Raw genomic sequence first — 23,926 nt, forward strand, 5'->3', positions numbered from 1 at the left:
AAAGAGAATAGGATGACGTTTGGGACGTTGTGTAAATCAGGAACTGTGTTCCTGACTACGCTGAGAGATGGCAGCGCTACCTCGTTGTGAAGTCACACTGAAGTGACCACACACACACACCAGCACTCACATTGTGGACAAATCCCACTGACGCACTACTGGTGTAGTGAAGGGCGATCCAGCACTCCTAAGATTGTGCACATCTTCAATGGTTTTTAAAATCCCTGACACGTGGCATACGCTGCCACAATCTTTCCAATGATGTTTCCAAGTATGTTTTATTTGTGTTGTATACGGTGGTCTTACTCACGTCTGTGTAGGAGTGTTAGTGGACCATGAGTCCCCAACAATTGGTAAGTCACACCGAGCGGATTGTCAGGAAATGGATTGCACCGACTGTCCCTTATTTCATGTTGTTGGAATTCCAGCACATTCGCTGTCATTGTTTTGTGCTGATAACATGTTGGGAAGGCAGAAACTGGGAATCTACCTCCGAAGAATGAGGGAGAATGTTTGCTCGATACCAAATGTCTTGTCTTCTTGTATTGTCTGAGTTGACTCAATTTCCAAAATTCTGTATTTAATTCTGATTATACTACTTCCAATTTGATTACCTAAGCCACCTATCCATCTTTGCATGTGAATTTCTCATCATTGATGCTTATATGGATTTTGATCAATTAACTATTATGATCCTATAATGGTATAAAGAATGTATCAATAAATCTGCCAAATGGGAATAAATTCTGACAGATCATGCTTTTCTTTTTTTAATTACGATGTATTATCTAAGCTTCTTGTTGTGCATATCATTGACAGGACTCCATTCCACATAATAGTACATTCATACTGTAGCTTAAGTATGGCCTGGTTTTCCAGAATTTTAACGTTTTTATTTAACCAGGCAAGTCCGTTAAGAACAAATTCTTAATGACTGCCTACCCCTCCCCTAACCTGGACAGGCAGACCAAGATTCAACCTACTCCTGGTAGTTAGTCTTGTCCCATCGTTGCAACTCCTGTACGGACTCGGGAGAGGCGAAGGTCGAGAGCTGTGCGTCCTTTGAAACAACCCAGCCAAAAGGTCGAGAGCTGTGCGTCCTTTGAAACAACCCAGCCAAGCCGCACTGCTTCCTTAACCCAGAAGCCAGCCGCGCCAATGTGTCAGAGGAAACACTGTACACCTGGTGACCGTGTCAGTGTCCATTGCACCTGGCCCACCACAGGAGTCACTAGTTCACGATGGGACAAGAACATCCCTGCTGGCCAAGCCCTCACCTAAGCCGGACGACGCTGGGCCAATTGAGCATCGCCCCATGGGTCTCCCGGTTGTGACAGAGCCTGGACTCAAACCAGGGTCTCTAGTGGCACAGCTAGCTCTGTGATGCAGTGCAATTCAATGGTGAGAAATGTATCAGTTCATGGAGCAAAAACATTGTGCTTACCCAGGAGCACGAGTACAGGACATCAATAAGCTGCTCCCAAACATTTTAAACAACCATCAGGAAATTGAGTATCATAGTTCATATGGGATTCAATGACATGATTATAAAGAACAAATTTGTTCACTACTTGACACCAACAAACGCCCCATAATATCTGGCCCTCTGCCCTCTCTAAATGGTGGCATTCAACGGTTCAGCTGACTTTTAGCTCTCCATAACTGTCTACGAGACTAGTGCAGCTCTGTGGGTATAGAATTTATTGACAATTCTGAAACCTGGGGGATAAAGCTTGTTTTATAAGGAGGATGGGATCCACCAAAATCATTTGGGTTCCTGGAACCTTTCACAGCATTATAAGACTGCATGAGACAATGACGTATCAATGATCGAAGCCCTGCTCAGTTAATCCCATTGTGTCACTGAGTTGTCATAATGCTTCAGCAAATGTACATTATCCCAGTGGCATTGGAAGACACAATGTAAGTAACCTAATGTATGTCCCTCTTACTGCCCTGAATGCCTCTGCTGATCCTACAGCTATTGTATACAGTAACCATGTGCCCTTGAACCAGAGTTATACTATTAGCACTGAGGCGGTGTGCCCTAGTAGGAAGTCCACTGTGTGCAGCTCACCCTGCACTAACATAAATAACATTAGCATTTCTACTTTGCTAAGCTTCCCAGTAAAGCAATGAAAACAATCAAGCACCCCAGAAAAGTGTTAAAAATAGCCCATGTTAACATATGTAGCTTAAGAAACAAGGTTCATGAAATCAATCATTTGCTAGTAACAGATTACATTCATATTCTGACAATCTCTGAAACTCACTTAGATAATACCTTTGATGATACTGTGGTAGACATGGTTATAACATCTACTGAAAAGACAGAAATGCCAAAGGTGGAGGTGTTGTTTATATTCAGATCCACATTCCTGTAAAGCATCTCATGGTAAAACTGTTGAAGTAATATAGCTACAGGTTCATCTGCCTCACCCGAAACCCATTCTGGTGGGAAGCTGCTATAGACCACCAAGTGCTAACAGTCAGTATCTGGATAATGTGTGAAATGCTTGATAAGGTACAGTATGTGATATCAACAGAGAGGTATATTTTCCAGGTTATTTAAATATTGACTGGCTTTCATCAGGCTGCCCACTCAAGAGAAAGCTTCAAACTGTAACTAGTTTCTGCAACCTGGTTCAGGTTATGATCAATACAAGTTGATGATTTCATTCCTGTGCCATTTGTAACTACCCTGGTAGGTTGACTAATATCTTTACTAATGCTGCAGAAATTTGCTTTAAAGTAGTATCCCAAATCCATCAGATGAAGTGATCACAATATAGTAGCCATAGCTAGGAAAACCAAAGTTCCAAAGGCTGGGTCTAATATAGTGTATAAGAGGTCATACAATAAGTTTTGTAGTGATTCATATGTTGATGATGTAAATAATATTTGTTGGTCTGTGGTGTGAAATGAGGAGCAACTGGACGCTGCATTTGACACATTTATGAAATTGCTTATCCCAGTTACTAAAAAGTTTACACCCATTAAGAAAATGACTGTAACAAATGTTAAATCCCTGTGGATTGATGAGGAATTTAAAAATTATATAGTTGAGAGGGATGAGGCAAAAGGAATGGCAAATACATCTGGCTGTAAAACCGATTGGCAAACATACTGCAAATTGAGAAATCATGTGACTAAACGGAACAAAAAGAAGAAAAAACTACACTATGAAACAAAGATAAATTACATAAAGAATGATAGTAAAAAGCTTTGGATCACTTTTGATTTTGGGAAAAAAGGCAAACTCAGCTCCATAAATCATTGAATCAGAAGGCTCATTCATCCAAAAACCTACTGATATTGCCAACCACTTTAATGATTCTTTCATTGGCTAGATTAGCAAACTTAGGCATGACAAACACTAACACCATAGATCCAAGTATAGAGTACCAGTCAAAAGTTTGGACACACTTAATCATTCAAGGGTTTTTCTTCATTTGTACTATTTTCTACATTGTGGAATAATAGTGAAGACATCAAAACTATGAAATAACACATATGGAATTATGTAGTAACCAAAAAAGTGTTAAATCAAAATATATTTCAGATTCCTCAAAAAAGCCACCCTTTGCCTTGATGACAGCTTTGCACACTCTTGGCAGCTTCATGAGGTAGTCACCTGGAATACATTTCAATTAACAGGTGTGCCTTGTTAAAAGTTAATTTGTGGAATTTCTTTCCTTCTTAGTGCATTTGAGCCAATCATTTGTGTTGTGTCAAGGTAGGGTTGGTGTACAGAAGACAGCTCAAATAAGCAAAGAGAAATTACTGTCAAATCAAATCAAATCCAATCAAATCAAATCAAATTTTATTTGTCACATACACATGGTTAGCAGATGTTAATGCGAGTGTAGCGAAATGCTTGTCCATCAATACTTTAAGACCAAAAGGTCAGTCAATGCCGAAAATGTCAAGAACTTTGAAAGTTTCTTCAAGTGCAGTCACAAAAACCATCAAGCACTATGATGAAACTGGCTCTCATAAGGACCGGCACAGGAAAGGAAGACCCAGTGTTACCTCTGCTGCAGAGGATATGTTCATTAGAGTTACCAACCTCAGAAATTGCAGCACAAATAAATGCTTCACAGAGTTCAAGTAACAGACACATTTCAACATCAACTGTTCAGAGGAGACTGTGTGAATCAGGTGTTCATGGTCAAATTGCTGCAAAGAAAAACCACTACATAACATTTTGTTTTGTTTTTCATCCTTTATTACCAGACAAGTTCTCATTTACAACTGTGACCTGGCCAAGATAAAGCAAGGCAGTGCGACACAAACAACAACGCATGTTACATGGAATAAACAAGCATACAGTCAATAACACAATAGGAAAAAAAACAGTATCTATATACAGTGTGTGCAAATGGCGTGAGAAGGTAAGGCAATAAATAGGCCATAGTAGCGAAGTAATTACAATTAATCAAATTAACACTGGATGTGCTAATTAGATGTGTTTATAATAATACCCCATAATGACAAAGCAAAAACAGGTTTTTATAAATTTTAGCTAAATTGAAATATCACATTTACATAAGTATTCAGACCATTTACTCAGTACTTTGTTGAAGCACCTTTGACAGCGATTACAGCCTCGAGTCTTCTTGGGTATGACGCTACAAGCTTGGCACACCTGTATTTGCAGAGTTTTTCCCATTCTTCTCTGCAGATCCTCTCAAGCTGTCAGGTTGGATGGGGAGCGTTTCTGCACAGCTATTTTCAGGTCTCTCCAGATATGTTCAATCGGGTTCAAGTCTACTCTGGCTGGGCCACTCAAGGACATTCAGAGACTTATCCCGAAACCATTCTTGCCTTTTCTTGGCTAGGTGCTTAGGGTTATTGTCCTGTTGGAAGGTGAACCTTCACCACAGTGAGGTCCTGAGCACTCTGGATCAGGTTTTCATCAAGGATCTCTCTGTACTTTGCTCCGTTCATCTTTCCCTCGATCCTGACTAGTCTCTGCCGCTGAAAAACATCCTCACAGCATGATTCTGCCACACCATGCTTCACCGTAGGGATGGTGCCTGGTTTCCTCCAGACATGACTCTTGGCATTCAGGCCAGAGTTTAATCTTGATTTCATCAGACCAGAGAAACTTGTTTCTCATGGTCTGAGAGTCCTTTAGGTTCCATTTAAAATCAAATCAAATGTAATTTGTCACATACACATGGTTAGCAGATGTTAAGGCGAATGTAGTTAAATGCTTGTGTTTCTTGTTCCGACAATGCAGTAATAACCAACGAGTAATATAACCTAACAATTCCACAACTACTACTTTATACACACAAGTGTAAAGGGATAAAGAATATGTACATAAAGATATATGAATGAGTGATGGTACAGAACGGCATAGGCAAGATGCAGTGTGGCATAGTGGCATAGTTTAAAGTGGCTAGTGATACATGTATTACATAGAGATGGCAAGATGCAGTAGATGGTATAGAGTACAGTATATACATATGAGATGAGTAATGTAGGGTATGTAAACATTATATTAAGTGGCATTGCTTAAAGTGGCTAGTGATACATTTTTTACATCAATTTCCATGATTAACTTGAGCTGGAGTTGAGACAGTATGTTGGCAGCAGCCACTCAATGTTAGTGGTGGCTGTTTAACAGTCTGATGGCCTTGAGATAGAAGCTGTTTTTCAGTCTCTTGGTTCCTGCTTTGATGCACCTGTACTGACCTCACCTTCTGGATGATAGCGGAGTGAACAGGCAGTGACTCGGGGGGCTGTTATCCTCTATGATCTTTATGGCCTTCCTGTGACATCGGGTTGGTAGGTGTCCTGGAGGGCAGGTAGTTTGCCCCTGGTGATGCGTTGTGCAGACCTCACTACCCTCTGGAGAGCCTTACGGATGTGGAAGGAGCAGTTGCTGTACCAGGCGGTGATACAGCCCGACAGGATGCTCTCGTTTCTGCATCTGCTGCGCCTTCTTCACAACACTGTCTGTGTGGGTGGACCAATTCAGTTTGTTCGTGATGTGTACGCCGAGGAAGTTAAAACTTACTACTCTCTCCACTACTGTCCCGTCGATGTCGATAGGGGGGTGCTCCCTCTGCTTTTTCCTGAAGTCCACGATCATCTCCTTTGTTTTGTTGACGTTGAGTGTGAGGTTATTTTCCTGACACCACACGCCGAGGGCCCTCACCTCCTCCCTGTAGGCCGTCTCGTCGTTGTTGGTAATCAAGCCTACCACTGTAGTGTCGTCCACAAACTTGATGATTGAGTTGGAGACGTGCATGGCCACGCAGTCGTGAGTGAACAGGGAGTACAGGAGAGGGCTCAGAACGCACCCTTGTGGGGCCCCAGTGTTGACGATCAGCGGGGTGGAGATGTTGTTACCTACCCTCACCACCTGGGGGTGGCCCGTCAGGAAGTCCAGTACCCAGTTGCATAGGGCGGGGTCGAGACCCAGGGTCTCGAGATTGATGACGAGTTTGGAGGGTATTATGGTGTTAAATGCTGAGCTGTAGTCGATGAACAGCATTCTCACATAGGTATTCCTCTTGTTCAGATGGGTTAGGGCAGTGTGCAGTGTGGTTGCGATTGCGTCGTCTGTGGACCTATTGGGGCGGTAAGCAAATTGGAGTGGGTCTAGGGTGTCAGGTAGGGTGGAGGTGATATCGTCCATGACTAGTCTCTCAAAGCACTTCATGATGACAGAAGTGAGTGCTACGGGGCGGGGCGGTAGTCATTTAGCTCAGTTACCTTAGCTTTCTTGAGAACAGGAACAATGGTGGCCCTCTTGCAGACTGGGATAAAGTTTGATTGAATATGTCCGTAAACACACCAGTCAGCTGGTCTACGCATGCTGTGAGGACGTGGCTGGGGATGCCGTCTGGGCCTACAGCCTTGCGAGGGTTAACACGTTTAAATGTTTTACTCACGTCGGCTGCAGTGAAGGAGAGTTCGCAGGTTTTGGTAGAGGGCCGTGTCAGTGGCACTGTATTGTCCTCAAAGCGAGAAAATATATTATTTAGTCTGTCTGGGAGCAAGACATCCTGGGCGATGGGGCTGGTTTTCTTTTTGTAATCTGTGATTGACTGTAGACCCTGCTGCATATCTCTTGTGTCTGAGCCGTTTAATTGCAACTCTACTTTGTATCTATACTGACGCTTAGCTTGTTTGATTGCCTTGCAGAGGGAATAGCTACACTGTTTGTATTCGGTCATGTTTCCGGTCACCTTGCCCTGGTTTAAAGCAGTGGATCGCGCTTTCAGTTTTGCGTGAATTCTGCCATCAATCCACGGCTTCTGGTTTGGGAATGTTTTAATAGTTTCTGTGGGTACGACATCGCCGATGCACTTTCTAATTAACTCGCTCACCGAATCAGCGTATTCGTTAATGTTGTTGTTGGACGCAATGTGGAACATAACCCAATCCACATGATCGAAGCAGTCTTGAAGCGTGGAATCAGATTGGTCGGACCAGCGTTGAACAGAACTGAGCGCGGGAGCTTCCTGTTTTAGTTTCTGGCTATATAGCTTTTCCGAAAGGAGGGCGGGGGAGGGCCTTATATGCATCACGGAAGTTAGAATAACAATGATCCAGGGTTTTTCCAGCCCTGGTTGCACAATCGATATGCTGATAGAATTTAGGGAGTCTTGTTTTCAGATTAGCCTTGTTAAAATCCCCAGCTATAATGAATGCAGCCTCAGGATATGTGGTTTCCAGTTTACATAGAGTCAAATAAAGTTCGTTCAGGGCCATCAATGTGTCTGCTTGGGGGGGAATATATACGGCTGTGATTATAATCGAAGAGAATTCTCTTGGTAGATAATGCAGTCGAGTTCCTGTATGTTGTTATGATCACACCACGTCTCGTTAATCATAAGGTATACCCCCCCGCCCCTCTTCTTACCAGAAAGATGCTTGTTTCTGTCGGTGCGATGCATGAAGAAACCAGCTGGCTGCACCGACTCCGATAGCGTGTCTCGAGTGAGCCATGTTTCCGTGAAGCAAAGAACGTTACGGTCTCTGATGTCTCTCTGGAATGCTACCCTTGCTCGGATTTCATCAACCTTGTTGTCAAGAGACTGGACATTGGCGAGTAGTATGGTAGGGAGCGGTGCGTGATGTGCCCGTCTCCGGAGCCTGACCAGAAGACCCCTTCATTTGCCCCTTTTACGGCGACGTTGTTTAGGTTCGCCAGCTGGGGTCCGATCCATTGTCCTGGGTGGAAGGCAAAACACAGGATCCGTTTCGGGAAAGTCGTATTCCTGGTCGTAATGATGGTGAGTTGACATTGCTCTTATATTCAGTAGTTCCTCGCGACTGTGTGTAATGAAACCTAAAATTACCTGGGGTACCAAGAAGTAAGAAATAACACGTAAAAATAACAAAATACTGCATAGTTTCCTAGGAATGCGAAGTGAGGCGGCCATCTCTGTCGGCGCCAGAAGTTAACTCCAAGCGGACTGTCATGTGCCTTTTACTGAGGAGTGGCTTCCGTCTGGCCACTGTACCATAAAGGCCTGATTGGTGGAGTGCTGCAGGAATGTTTGTCCTTCTAGAAGGTTCTCCCATCTCCACAGAGAAACTCTGGAACTTTGTCAGTGATCATCGGGCCCTTCTCCCCCAATTTCTCAGTTTGAGAAATGCACTGTATGTTATGGCTTTATACCACCTGCTATATTGTGGATAAAGAGTCACCTGTCTAACAGAACACAGAGGGTGTACTTTAATGGAAGCCTCTCCAACATAATCCAGGTAGAATCAGAAATTCCCCAGGGCAGCTGTCTAGGCCCCTTACTTTTTTTCAATCTTTACTAAGGTCATTTCACTGGCCTTGAGTAAAGCCAGTGCGTCTATGTATGTGGATGACTCAACACTATGCACGTCAGCTACTACAGCGAATGAATCAGAAATTCCCCAGGGCAGCTGTCTAGGCCCCTTACTTTTTTCAATCTTTACTAAGGTCATGTCACTGGCCTTGAGTAAAGCCAGTGTGTCTATGTATGTGGATGACTCAACACTATGCACGTCAGCTACTACAGCAAATGAATCAGAAATTCCCCAGGGCAGCTGTCTAGGCCCCTTACTTTTTTCAATCTTTCCTAAGGTCATGTCACTGGCCTTGAGTAAAGCCAGTGTGTCTATGTATGTGGATGACTCAACACTATGCACGTCAGCTACTACAGCAAATGAATCAGAAATTCCCCAGGGCAGCTGTCTAGGCCCCTTACTTTTTTCAATCTTTACTAAGGTCATGTCACTGGCCTTGAGTAAAGCCAGTGTGTCTATGTATGTGGATGACTCAACACTATGCACGTCAGCTACTACAGCGAATGAATCAGAAATTCCCCAGGGCAGCTGTCTAGGCCCCTTACTTTTTTCAATCTTTACTAAGGTCATGTCACTGGCCTTGAGTAAAGCCAGTGTGTCTATGTATGTGGATGACTCAACACTATGCACGTCAGCTTCTACAGCAAGTGAAATCCCTGCAACACTTAACAAAGAGCTGTAGCTAGTTTCAGAATGGGTGGCAAGGAATAAGTTGGTCCTAAATATTTCAAAAGCTAAAAGCATTGTATTTGGGACAAATTACTCACTAAGCCATTAACCTCAACCAATTATTGTAATAAAGTATGTGGAAATTGAGCAAGTTGAGGTGACTAAACTACTTGGAGTAACCCTGGATTGTAAACTGTCATGGTCAAAACATGTTGATACAACAGTAGCTAAGATGGGGAGAATTTGGTTCATAATAAAGTGATGCTCTTCCTTTTTAACAACACAATCAACAAGGCAGGTCCTACAGGCTCTAGTTTTGTCACACCTGGACTACTGTTCAGTCCTGCGGTCAGGTGTCACATAGAGGGACCTCAGAAAATTACAATTGACTCAGAACAGGGCAGCTCATCTGGTCCTTAAATTACACAGAGAGCTAACATTAATAATATGCATGTATATCTCTCATGGTTCAAAGTGGAGGAGAGATTAACTTCATCATTACTTGTTTTTGTAAGAAGTGTTGACATGCTGAATGCACCAAGGTGTTTAAACTACGTGCACACAAATCAAATGAAATCAAACTTTATTTGTCACATGCGCCGAATACAAAGGTAGACCTTACCGAGAAATGCTTACTTACAATCCCTTAACCAACAGTGCAGATCAAGAAGAGTTAAGGAAATATTTTCCAAATAAACTAAAATAAAAAATAAAAGTAACACAATAACATAACAATAACGAGGCTATATACAGGGGGTACCGGTACCAAGTCAGTGTGCGGGGGTACAGGTTACTTGAGGTAATTTGTACATGTAGATAGATAAACAGCGAGTAGCAGCAGTGTCAATGTAATAGTCCGGTGGCCATTTGATTAATTGTTCAGCAGTCTTATGGCTTGGAGGTAGAAGCTGTTAAGGAGCCTTTTGGTCCTAGACCTGGCTCTCCGGTGCCTCTTGCCATGCCGTAGCAGAGAAAACAGTTTATGACTTGGGTGACTGGAGTCTCTGACAATTTTACCTATTATATAGGTCCTGAATGGCACTACCCTCTGTAGCACCTTACGGTCAGATGCCGAGTAGTTGCCATACCAGGAAGTGATACAACCGCTCAGGATGCTCTCGATGGTGCAGCTGTAGAACTTTTTGAGGATCTGGGGACCCATGACAAATCTTTTCAGCCTCCTGAGGGGGAAAAGGTTTTGTTGTGCCCTATTCATGACTGTCACAGCTCAGACACACATGCATACCCCACAAAACATGCCCCAAAGGTCCTTCACAATCCCCAAGTCAAGAACAGACTATGGGAGGCGCACACACTACATAGAGAGTCATGGCTACATGGAACTCTGTTCCACATCAGGTAACTGATACAAGCAGTAAAATTAGATTTAAAAACAGATAAAAATACACCTCATGGAACAGCGGGGACTGTGAAGAGACACACACAGGACAAGACACACATACACATGATAAGACATACAATCTACACACACATACACATGGATGTTGTATTGTAAATATGTGGTGGTAGAGTGGTGGCCTGAGGGAACACACTGAATGTGTTGGGTAAGGTGTTATGAAATGTAATGTCATGCAGTATTTTAAACTGTTTTTAACTGTCTTATGTCAGTGGACCCCAGGAAGAGTAGTGTAATGTGAATCCATAATAAATACAAATACAAATTGTTTTCAGATATATTTTACCTTATACCTGCATATCAAACATGCAGTTGAAGTCAGAATTTTACAAACACTTAGGTTGGAGTCATTAAAACTAGTTTACATACACTTAGGTTGGAGTCATTAAAACTAGTTTACATACACTTAGGTTGGAGTCATTAAAACTAGTTTACATACACTTAGGTTGGAGTCATTAAAACTAGTTTACATACACTTAGGTTGGAGTCATTAAAACTAGTTTACATACACTTAGGTTGGAGTCATTAAAACTAGTTTACATACACTTAGGTTGGAGTCATTAAAACTAGTTTCCATACACTTAGGTTGGAGTCATTAAAACTTGTTTACATACACTTAGGTTGGAGTCATTAAAACTAGTTTACATACACTTAGGTTGGAGTCATTTGAGTCATTTGGAGGTGTACCTGTGGATGCATTTCAAGGCCTACCTTCAAACTCAGTGCCTCTGCTTGACATCATGAGAAAATGAAAGGATCTCAGAAAAAGAATTGTCGACCAAGGTTCATCCTTGGGAGCAATTTCCAAACGCCTGAAGGTGCCACGTTCATCTGTACAAACAATAGTAGGCAAGTATAAACACCATGGGATCACGCAGCCGTCATACCGCTCAGGAAGGAGATCTAGAGATGAACGTACTTTGGTGAGGAAAGTGCAAATCAATCCCAAAACAACAGCAAACAACAGCAAAAGATCTTGTGAAGATGCTGGAGGAAACAGGTACAAAAGTATCTATATCCACAGTAAAACGAGTCCTATATCGACATAACCTGAAAGGCCGCTCAGCAAGGAAGAAGCCACTGCTCCAAAATCGCCATAAAAAAGCCAGACAACGGTTTACAACTGCACATGGGAACAAAGATGAACTTTTTGGAGAAATGTCCTCTGATCTGATGAAACAAAAATGGCTATAATGGCCATAAAGACCATCATTATGTTTGAAGGAAAAAGGGGGAGGCTTGCAGGCCGTAGAACACCATGGTAGCATCATATTGTGGGGATGCTTTCCTGCAGGAGGGACTGATGCACTTCACAAAATAGATGGCTTCATGAGGCAGGAAAATTATGTGGATATATTGAAGCAACATATCAAGAAATCAGTCAGGAAGTTAAAAGCTTGGTCGCAAATGGGTCTTCCAAATGGACAATGACCCCAAGCATACTTCCAAAGTTGTGGCAAAATGGCTTAAGGACAACAAAGTCAAGGTATTAGAGTGGCCAACATAAAGCACTGACCTCAATCCTATAGAAAATGTGTGGGCAGAACTGAAAAAGCGTGTAGGCAATGAGGTCTACAAACCTGACTCAGTTCCACCAGCTCTGTCAGGAATGGACCAGAATTCACCCAACTTATTGTGGAACACTTGTGGAAGGCTACCCGAAATGTTTGACCCAAGTTAAACAATTTAAAGGCAATGCTACCAAAAACGAATTGAGTGTATGTAAACATCTGACCCATTGGGAATGTGATGAAAGAAATAAAAGCTGAAATAAATCATACGTTCTACTATTATTCTGACATTTCACATTCTTAAAACAAAGTGGTGATCCTAACTGACCTAAGATAGGGAATTTTTACTAGGATTAAATGTCATAAATTGTGAAAAACTTAGTTTAAATGTATTTGGCTAAAGTGTATGTAAACTTCCGACTTCAACTGTATCAACTTTCCCACGCTAAAGTTTATGAAATGCTGTGCCATTATGCATAATTTTAACTGTGTGGCCCTTTAACTTGCAGGGATGTGCACTGTCAAATGTCTTAATTATAGGCTACCTCGACTTTCTCTGTCTCCTGTTTTTATCATGTTACATTTTTATCCACTATCAGTATCGACCATCAGACGAGGGTATAGCCTATACTTGGCTGTGACATCACAGAGTTCCATGGTTAGTCCAGGCAATAGACGAGGGTATAGCCTATACTTGGCTGTGACATCACAGAGTTCCATGGTTAGTCCAGGCAATAGACGAGGGTATAGCCTATACTTGGCTGTGACATCACAGAGTTCCATGGTTAGTCCAGGCAATAGACGAGGGTGTAGCCTATACTTGGCTGTGACATCACAGAGTTCCATGGTTAGTCCAGGCAATAGACGAGGGTATAGCCTATACTTGGCTGTGACATCACAGAGTTCCATGGTTAGTCCAGGCAATAGACGAGGGTATAGCCTATACTTGGCTGTGACATCACACAGTTCCATGGTTAGTGCAGGCAATAGACGAGGGTGTAGCCTACTATTGTACACTATTCTCCCTACTATAATTATATGTACACTTATCTTCCAACATTACCATGAATTAAAGAACTGAATGTGGCAATTTTCAAAAGGAATCAAACCACCGTTTTCTTTCTTTCGTGTGTAAAGCCTCTCCAAACCAGTTCTTTTATGATTCATAAGTACTTTCCTAACCCTAAATCATTTACAAGATCAGAGTATTTTTACATCTACCAGTTGGTGCAAAATACTAACTAAAAGGTACACTATATTTAAAGGGATGGCTTCAGATAAATTAAAACCATATTGAATGAAAACTCCTTGAGAAAATCTGTTTGCCAGCAAGTGGGAGGCTTTTCAGTGGTTGAATTACATTTATTCAGTGCAGGCAAGGAAACTATGCCTGTAAGGCCCGTAACAGTAAATCTGAATACCAACTACTGAGAAGTGCATAGGAACATCCTGTGAAATTGGCGGATTTTCACATGCAGGCTTTAATGTGCTGGGCATTACGGTTTAAACAACTTTTCACCTCATAAATGTTTTATGTGGAACAATGGGTCGATATTTCAAAGAAACAAGATTATATTTTACCGTAACTGGTTCTCAAAAAACATTGTCCTTGTCAGCCAATTAGCTAGTATTAGTAGGAATCTATTTACGTGGAATTTATGGAAAGATTTAACTTTGAGGTTTCAAGCAAGGAATATGACACTGTTATTAAAGCTATACCTAGTGGGATAAAAACTTTACTTCAGAATAATGCATATTTTGTCATATCTCCCATTGTAAGTGATATCCAGGTGAATGGCATAGGTCTACTAGATAAGAATTTCAACATTTGTTTATTAAGGGATATTTTCTACAGGAAGTCTATTCCCTCTGCTATATTTTGTTGGGCTTCATCGTTTGATGTAAACTGGCACTGTGCTTGGCTCACTCCACACAAATTTATGGTGACCAATAAACTAAAGGAGATCTCCTTTGAGATTATCCATAGATTATATCTGTATAATAGCTTGATTTCTAAATATAATCCTGAAAAATGTGTTCTCTGCAAGTCTGTATTTTAATTGATATAATATGGATTTTATTTTATTTTATGTATTCTCTCATTTCTCTGTGGAATCCCTCTGGCTGTCTTGTTTATGGTTTGATTGTTACTGTTTAAACTCCCCCCCCCCCCCTCCCCCCAAAAAAGAGAAGTGCATAGGAAAGGAGCGGATCATTTCCTAAATCGGAATCGGACTAATAAGCACTTTCAATGGAGATTCTCTGAATTTGTGTCCAGGAAACCGGCCCTATCTCTAAACTTCTGCTCTACTGCCTCACATCCTGACTAACATGTCCACTGCTACCAGTGGAAGTTTTGCAGTGAGAAATGTATTAACATAGAACGAACTAGACTGGCACCTATCAAAAAAAAGAACTTGACCAGGACACAACTTGCTTGCTTATGATCTTGAGTTATGAAACTCACATGAACGCCTAATTTTCTATCTATGTCATTTAGTTAAGTATGTACTGTACCCAACGTGATGGATAAAAATTGCACACGTCATTTAGAGCTCTTGATGTCATTAAAGTGGATTTGAGAAGCTACATAACGGTACTTGACCAATTTCTCAGGAGGAGTTAATACGCTCTATTGCCACATTACACCCAGAATGTTCATACAATACCTTAAGAATTTGTCACGCAACCAGTACATGTCTAGAAGGTATTGTACGTAGCTATGTCCACGGACAGTCTGTCATGGTAGATTAAAGTATTATAGACACATGAATCAGTCACCTCTGGAATCTGCCTGAATAGCTCCTATAGGCCTGTCCAGTACAGTGTGTCCTGTGCATGTTCTTTTGGGAGTTACAGAAGAACATGCAACATTGGATGCTGTATCCTCAGAGTAATGGAATGTGGTGGAGTTTTTTTTTTAAATACACGGAAAGCTAGAGGGGTTATTTGCTGAGTTATAGCTACTGAATAGACTACATTAATTGCATAAGGTAGCCTAGAGGTTAGAGAGGCGGGCCAGCATCCAGAGGGTTGCCTGTTTGAATCCCAGCTCAGACGCAGAATATATAGTGCAGTGTGAACTGGCATTGTCTATTGTCCCTGGTTGGCTGGCTGGCTGGCTGGCTGGTTGGCTGGTTGGCATGCTTCCTCTCTTGTCCCTGGATGGTTGGTTGGCTGGCCTCTCTTGTCCCTGAATGGTTGGTTGGCTGGCTGGCTGGTTGGCTGCTTTAAAAAAAAACTCCACCACATTCCATTACTCTGAGGATACATGTGGCGTGCTAGAAGAAAGCCTGACATACAGTGTTGCATGTTTTTCTGTAACTCCCTGGTTGGCTGACTGGCTGGCTGGCTGGTTGGCTGGCTGGCCTCTCTTGTCCCTGATTGGTTGGTTGCCTGGCCTCTCTTGTCCTTGGCTGGTTGGCTGCATGGCCTCTCTTGTCCCTGGCTGGCTGGCTGGTTGGCTTGTTGGTTGGCTGGCTGGCCTCTCTTGTCCTTGGCTGGCTGTCTGGTTGGTTGGCTGTCTGTCTGTGTGCATGTTTAAAACCAACATATTTCAAGCAGACCACCATAGTCCCTGTGCCCAAGAACACAAAGGCAACCTGCCTAAATGACTATAGACCCGTAGCACTCACATTCATAGCCATACTGCCCAAACAGATCCACAGATGATGCAACCTCTATTGCACTCCACACTGTCCTTTCCCACCTGGACAAAAGGAACACTTATGTGAGAATGCTATTCATTGACTACAGCTCAGCGTTCAACACCATAGTACCCTCAAAGCTCATCACTAAGCTAAGGATCCTGGGACTAAACACCTCCCAATGCAACTGGATCCTGGACTTCCTGACGGGCCGCCCCCAGGTGGTGAGAGTAGGTAGCAACACATCTGCCACGCTGATCCTCAACACTGGAGCCCCCCAGGGGTGCGTGCTCAGTCCCCTGCTGTACTCCCTGTTCACCCACGGCTGCATGACCAGGCACGACTCCAATACCATCATTAAACTTACAGATGACACAACAGTGGTAGGCCTGATCACCGACAACGACGAGACAGCCTATAGGGAGGAGGTCAGAGATCTGGCCGGGTGGTGCCAGAATAACAACCTATTCCTCAACGTCACCAAGACTAAGGAGATGATTGTGGACTACAGGAAAAGGAGGACCGAGCACGCCCCCATTCTCATCGACGGGGCTGCAGTGGAACAGGTTGAGAGCTTCGAGTTCCTTGGTGTCCACATCACCAACAAACTAGAATGGTCCAAACACACCAAGACAGTCGTGAAAAAGGCACGACAAAGCCTATTCCCCCTCAGGAAACTAAAAAGATTTGGAATGGGTCCTGAGATTCTCAAAAGGTTCTACAGCTGCAAGGCACAACAGAGGGTAATGCGTACGGCCCAGTACATCACTGGGGCTAAGCTGCCTGCCATCCAGGACCTCTACACCAGGCGGTGTCAGAGGAAGGCCCTAAAAATTGTCAAAGACCCCAGCCATCCCAGTAATAGACTGTTCTCTCTGCTACCACATGGCAAGCGGTACCGGAGTGCCAAGTCTAAGACAAAAAGGCTTCTCAACAGTTTTTACTCCCAAGCCATAAGACTCCTGAACAGGTAACCACTGGCTACCTGGACTATCTGCATTGTGTGCATCCCTCCAACCCCTCTTTTACGCTGCTGCTACTCTCTGTTTATCAGATATGCATAAACACTTTAACTATACATTCATGTACATACTACCTGAATTGGCCCGACCAACCAGTGCTCCCGTACATTGGCTAACCGGGCTATCTGCATTGTGTCCCGTCACCCATCACCCGCCAACCCCTCTTTTACGCTGCTGCTACTCTCTGTTTATCAGATATGCATAAACACTTTAACTATACATTCATGTACATACTACCTGAATTGGCCCGACCAACCAGTGCTCCCGTACATTGGCTAACCGGGCTATCTGCATTGTGTCCCGTCACCCATCACCCGCCAACCCCTCTTTTACGCTGCTGCTACTCTCTGTTTATCAGATATGCATAAACACTTTAACTATACATTCATGTACATACTACCTGAATTGGCCCGACCAACCAGTGCTCCCGTACATTGGCTAACCGGGCTATCTGCATTGTGTCCCGTCACCCATCACCCGCCAACCCTTCTTTTACACTGCTGCTACTCTCTGTTTATCAGATATGCATAAACACTTTAACTATACATTCATGTACATACTACCTGAATTGGCCCGACCAACCAGTGCTCCCGTACATTGGCTAACCGGGCTATCTGCATTGTGTCCCGTCACCCATCACCCGCCAACCCCTCTTTTACGCTGCTGCTACTCTCTGTTTATCAGATATGCATAAACACTTTAACTATACATTCATGTACATACTACCTGAATTGGCCCGACCAACCAGTGCTCCCGTACATTGGCTAACCGGGCTATCTGCATTGTGTCCCGTCACCCACCACCCACCAACCCCTCTTTTATGCTGCTGCTACTCTCTGTTTATCAGATATGCATAAACACTTTAACTATACATTCATGTACATACTACCTGAATTGGCCCGACCAACCAGTGCTCCCGTACATTGGCTAACCGGGCTATCTGCATTGTGTCCCGTCACCCACCACCCGCCAACCCCTCTTTTACGCTGCTGCTACTCTCTGTTTATCAGATATGCATAAACACTTTAACTATACATTCATGTACATACTACCTGAATCAGCCCTGACCAACCAGTGCTCCCTGTATTGGCTAGCCTTATCTGCATTTTTCACCCACCACCCGCCAACTGTTTTTCGCTGCTTTTACTCTCTGTTTTCAGATATGCATAAACACTTTAACTATACATTTTTTTCATTACCTGGTTAGAGCCTGACCAACCAGTGCTCCTGTAAGGTGAATTGACAAAACACTTTGATTTGATTTGTGTCCCGTCACCCAGTGTTTGACATCTATATTGATTGTGTGTGTGTGGTGTGGCATGCATGCGTTATACTCACAGAATGAGTTGTATAAACACTTTAACTATACATTCATGATACACTACCTCCATGCCTGATAACCAGTGCTCCAGGCTGGTGCAAACCGGGCTATCTGCATTGTGTCCCTGGTCACCCACCACCAGTCCAGACTGGTACATTTACGCTGCTGCTACTTCTGTTTATCAGATATGCATAAACATTTAACTATACATTCATGTACATACAATCCACCTGGAATTGGCCCGACCAACCAGTGCTCCCGTCCAGGCTGGTAACCGGGCTATCCATTGTGTCCCGTCACCCACCACCCGCCAGACCCCACTTTTACAGACTGCTGCTACCTCTGTTTATCAGATATGCATAAACACTTTAACTATACATTCATGTACATACTACCTGAATTGGCCCGACCAACCAGTGCATTTCCCGTCCAGGCTGGCATTAACCGGCCATCTGCATTGTGTCCAGGCTGGTACACCACCGTCCAGGCTGATACACCACCTTTTACGCTGCTGCATTACAGTCAGGCTGGTTTATCAGATATGCATAAACACTTTAACTATTACATTCATGTACATACTACCAGGCTGGTGCCCGACCAACCAGTGCTCACCACCGTCAGGCTGGTACCACCGGGCTATCTGCATTGTGTCCCGTCACCCACCACCGCCAGGCCTCTTTTACGCAGACTGCTACTTTACTGTTTATCAGATATGCATAAACACTTTAACTATACATTCATGTACATACCTCCAGGCTGGAATTGGCCCGACAACCAGTGCTGGTACATTTAACCGGCCAGACTGGCATTTGTCCAGGCGTCACCCATCACCCACCAACCCCAGGCTTTACACTCTCTGTTCAGGCTGATATCACCATAGTCAGGCTTTAACCATATCTACATGTACATTACCGTCAATCAGCCTGGTAACCGGTGTCTGCCTTGCTTTTATAGCCTCGCTACTGGTACACCACCGTCTAGGCTTTTCACTGTCTTTTACTGTTGTTTTTACTTTACATATTGTTCACCACCATACCTTTTTTTCATTATTGGTCCAGAGCTGATAAGCATTTCACTGAAGGAAAGGATGACAAATCCCACTTTGATTTGATTTGAGTGCGGATATGATTGGTTACATCTATTTTTAAATTTACATTTAAGTCATTTTTGTCCTCTAAAAACTTGGAGGTAAATGATATATAATTACATTTGAAACTTTCCTCTCTTTATCCATCATCCATCCCTCCAAAACGTCATTCTTCCACTGATCCATTTAAAGCATCCTTCCATCCACCCAACCATTCAATGCATCCTTCCATCCACCCAACCATTCAATGCATCCTTCCATCCACCCAACCATTCAATGCATCCTTCCATCAACCCACACATTTTTCCAACATTTTTCCAACCCACAAATTAAAACAAATTTTCTGAAAACAGTTTGATTTCCCTTTCTTCTGTAGATCGTCTTTATATTTTTACATTCTAAAAAATGGTAACTTCCACCACTACTATGAAAAATACTAAGACAATTGATAGAAGCACACAGATTTTCTTCAGAAAAGGAACTTTTGGTAGTTTATATATTCAAGCTGGTGTGTGTCTGCTTATCGTTTTAGCCATATCACAAGTCATATGGCATTCTTTAATTCACATGCATGTTATGGCCTTCTTCCAGGGAGTCTTGAGATGGATGGGCCATGGTGGCGCAGTGGTTAAGGGCGCTGTACTGCAGCGCCAGCTGTGCCATCAGAGACTCTGGGTTCGCACACACACAAAAAAATAGATGGTGTTGATACACGGCACCACCATGTTCTGGGTTTGTCATTATCCAGGCCTGCTGGGGTTCATGTTCAGCTGACGTTCCTCTAGGACACAGGCAACGTATGATTCCCTGATCCCTGATTCCCTAATCACATTGTGTATATAAAATGCATTTCTTACATCAGCTGATGTCACAAAGTGCTGTACAGAAACCCTGCTTAAAAAGCCATGTCTATTACTATAAATCCTATGTGAAATACAGTAGATTGTTTTTTTATTATTGATTTTTTATACATTGTTGAGAAACCGTAAAATGTATTACTATATAGCTCCTGAGTGGCACTGCGGTCTAAGGCACTGTATCTCAGTGCAAGAGGCGTCACTACAGTCCTTGGTTCGAATCCTGGTTCGTATCACATCCGGCTGTGATTGGGAGTCCCATAAGGTGGCGCATAATTGGCCCAGGTCATCTGGGTTTGGCCGGTGTAGTCCGTCATTGTAAATAAGAATTTGTTCTTAACTGACTTGCCCAGTTAAATAAAATAGCTATTTACTATAGCATTTTACTGATGATTGATTGACCCTACTAACTAAATGACACAGTAGGTTCTATGGCTTCATTTAATCCCCATTTCGGTGGATTTGTATTGCTCATAGTTAATAGATGGCCTATGAGACAGACTTTATAAGAATATAACACATTTATTTTACATTTCAAGGTCCAATTGCACATCAGTATACACCATTGTGGAGAGGTTGAGAGGTAAACTACAAAACAACTTAACGGTTTTAGTGACAAGTGTCCATACATTAGAGGATATATAGTAATAACAATACAACAACTCATATAAAACACTTCCTGCATGATATCCAACACACACGATACAGCATAACACTTTCATCTGCCGCTCTAGTACTTGTAACGAAGTGAACACCCTGGGAAAAAGTGATTTGACTTTCTTCGACCGTAAGTCAATTGTATTGAAGTTCATGAATATCTTATAATTTTGCCACCACAATTAAATATAACACATTGTATACATTCTTACTCAGGTGGTAACTACAGTTGTTCTTCTACACATACCATATACACACATCACAGGAGGTTGGTGGCACCTTAATTGGGGAGGACAGGCACGTAGTAAGGGCTGGAGCAGAATTAGGTGGAAAGTGATCAACAACATCAAACACATGGTTTCCACGGTTTCCATGTGTTTGATGCCATTCCATTCGCCCCATTCCAGGTATTATTATGAGCCGTCCTCCACCCAGCAGCCTCCACAGACACGTATTACATACTTAAACCACTTTGCATTAGTAACAAAAGGCGAAAACAATCATTCTGAGCAAATGTCAAACTTGGTTTGAGCAATATGAATTCTCGATCATAACTCTTTTAAAGACACCACCTCCGAAACATTGGCAACGACTAAGTAGTTTTTAAACATCCCACTTTGGGCTGGATGTGTCAATGTGCAGTTCATACATGAATAAATCTATTATCAGAATTACTGTCTTACTGTAATTAGCCATGAAATCACTAGCTTGAAAGCGACTGTTTTTCGGGAAGCTGTACTTGTCCATTTCCCCTCCATTTTCCAGTTTGATTTCAACTAATGAGCTTCAACCCCTCTTCATAATAGTGACAGCTAGCAAGAGGCACATCATGTACCACAGTAGAGCGAGCGAGAGAGCGATAACGTGCTGCTCATACAGTATCTGCACACAATCTGATATAGTATGCAATTTCCAGGGACCACTTCTGGCTTGTGAGAGCTACTTTCAGAACTACTGGCTAAAAAGTCTACAAAAGTACCTAGTTCTAGGCTAAAAAGTCTACAAAAGTACTGGATAATCTCTTTAATTCCTATTGAAAATAGTTTGAATATGGAATCTGAATAGGACTCCTTTCCAGTGACATCTATGCCTCTTCTTTAGTTGCTGGTTTGTAGATTACGTTCTGCCTGGAGTCCTTTTTGATACTGCAGAGAAAGGAAATACACAGACTTAGTCTACAAAAGGTGTACCTACAGCCTCTGCTTAACTCAAAGGCATAGGAGTGTACATGTAACCCGTATGGTATGACATAACAATGGTCGATATTGACCAGTTGTATAGCTGTGTGCATGTACTATAGTATGTTGGGTGCAGAGGGTCCAATCATTAGAAAACATGACGAATCCCGGAATCAAGGGAACAAAGGATCACAAAACGTCTTATTCTTAGCCAAACAATCTTTTGACAAAGGACATTTTGGTCTTTGACGAAGGACATTTTGGTCTTTGACGAAGGACATTTTGGTCTTTGACGAAGGACATTTTGGTCTTTGACGAAGGACATTTGGTCTTCAGCAATGAACATCTGTTATACCAAAACAGAGGCTTCTTTCCATGGACTTTTGGTTTTATGATTGGACAGGCAGGCCAAAGACTGTCTTTATTCTGGGAAATACTGGGAACAACACCAGAACTCATAATTTGTCAGAAATGAGAAAATCAAGACGTCTTACCTACCTCGAGTATCTTTTACGCTGTTGGTATGCGTAGAGCGTGAATAGCAGCAATGTGACGGCAAAGAGACCTCCGAAGGCTATGGCCAAGATATCTCCTGTACATCAAGAGATACATGAGATGTTTACCATGTAGATGTTTTTATAAAACCTACCTTCATAGGGCAGTTACAAACCAATCCTGAATTTTGAAAATGTAACATCATCAGTTATCAATTACATACTTTATTTTTTAATAACTTCATTTAAATACTGTTTAAGAAGTGAAAACATGGGAAAGTATTTAAACTGTTTAAACTGTATATCTTATATTTAGTTAGAAGTTGTACACGTTGGATTTGTATTACCATTGAGCACAGCTTACCTCTTGCCAGGACCTCTACAGAAACATGACAAACAGACAGATGTATATTTAAACATGTAAAACATACACTCCATCATGTAAAACATACACTCCATCATGTAAAACATACACTCCATCATGTAAAACATACACTCCATCATGTAAAACATACACTCCATCATGTAAAACATACACTCCATCATGTAAAACATACACTCCATCATGTAAAACATACACTCCATCATGTAAAACATACACTCCATCATGTAAAACATACACTCCATCATGTAAAACATACACTCCATCATGTAAAACATACACTCCATCATGTAAAATGTTAAACAGTCCTACATATAAACAGTCTGTGTTCTTGTCACACAGGTAAGGTCAGCATGGTGAACGTATAACATGAGCTCAGAGCACAAGGCCTTGTTTAACTTCTGATATGTACAATCTACATCTAAACGCCCCGTCAGACACTGATAATAGTGCTCCGGGGTGAAGTTTCCCCTAGGTACAGATCTAGGATCAGCTTCCCCTCCCCCAATCCTAACTTTAACCTTTAGTGGGGGAAATTAAGTACTGACCCAAGATCAGCGTCTTGGGGAAACTTCACTCTACTCCAATAACAGTTTACCTTTACAAATAAAAACTCTGGCATCAAAGCAAGTGACATCAATCACATCAATAATGAAAAGTCAAGATGCTGTGTACACACCGCACAGTACACACAGGACTCCAGTTAACTGTATGACAAACAGCCTAAGAGCATGTTCAAGAAAACATTAAGATAAGGGGAGTATGGCTACCATGTGCCACCTGCCCTTATTAAAACCCATGTACGTCCAGAGAATAATTGTCCTATGCACCACTAACGTTTTAACCTGGTCCCAGATCTGTTTGTGCTCACCAGCGTTT

At 42.4% G+C, this 23,926-nt stretch overlaps 1 long non-coding RNA gene across 1 annotated transcript; it reads right to left on the reverse strand.

Annotated features, from left to right (window-relative positions):
* Window positions 1-20,838: 20,838 nt before the first annotated feature.
* LOC124047975 lies at window positions 20,839-23,901 on the reverse strand. Its single transcript, XR_006841152.1, has 3 exons — window positions 23,030-23,901; window positions 22,670-22,763; window positions 20,839-22,138 (listed from the first exon to the last, which is right to left on the reverse strand). It is a non-coding gene; the product is annotated as an uncharacterized LOC124047975 (long non-coding RNA).
* Window positions 23,902-23,926: the final 25 nt, after the last annotated feature.

Source organism: Oncorhynchus gorbuscha, linkage group LG11 (assembly GCF_021184085.1).
Source record: "Oncorhynchus gorbuscha isolate QuinsamMale2020 ecotype Even-year linkage group LG11, OgorEven_v1.0, whole genome shotgun sequence".
Classification (NCBI taxonomy): domain Eukaryota; kingdom Metazoa; phylum Chordata; class Actinopteri; order Salmoniformes; family Salmonidae; genus Oncorhynchus; species Oncorhynchus gorbuscha.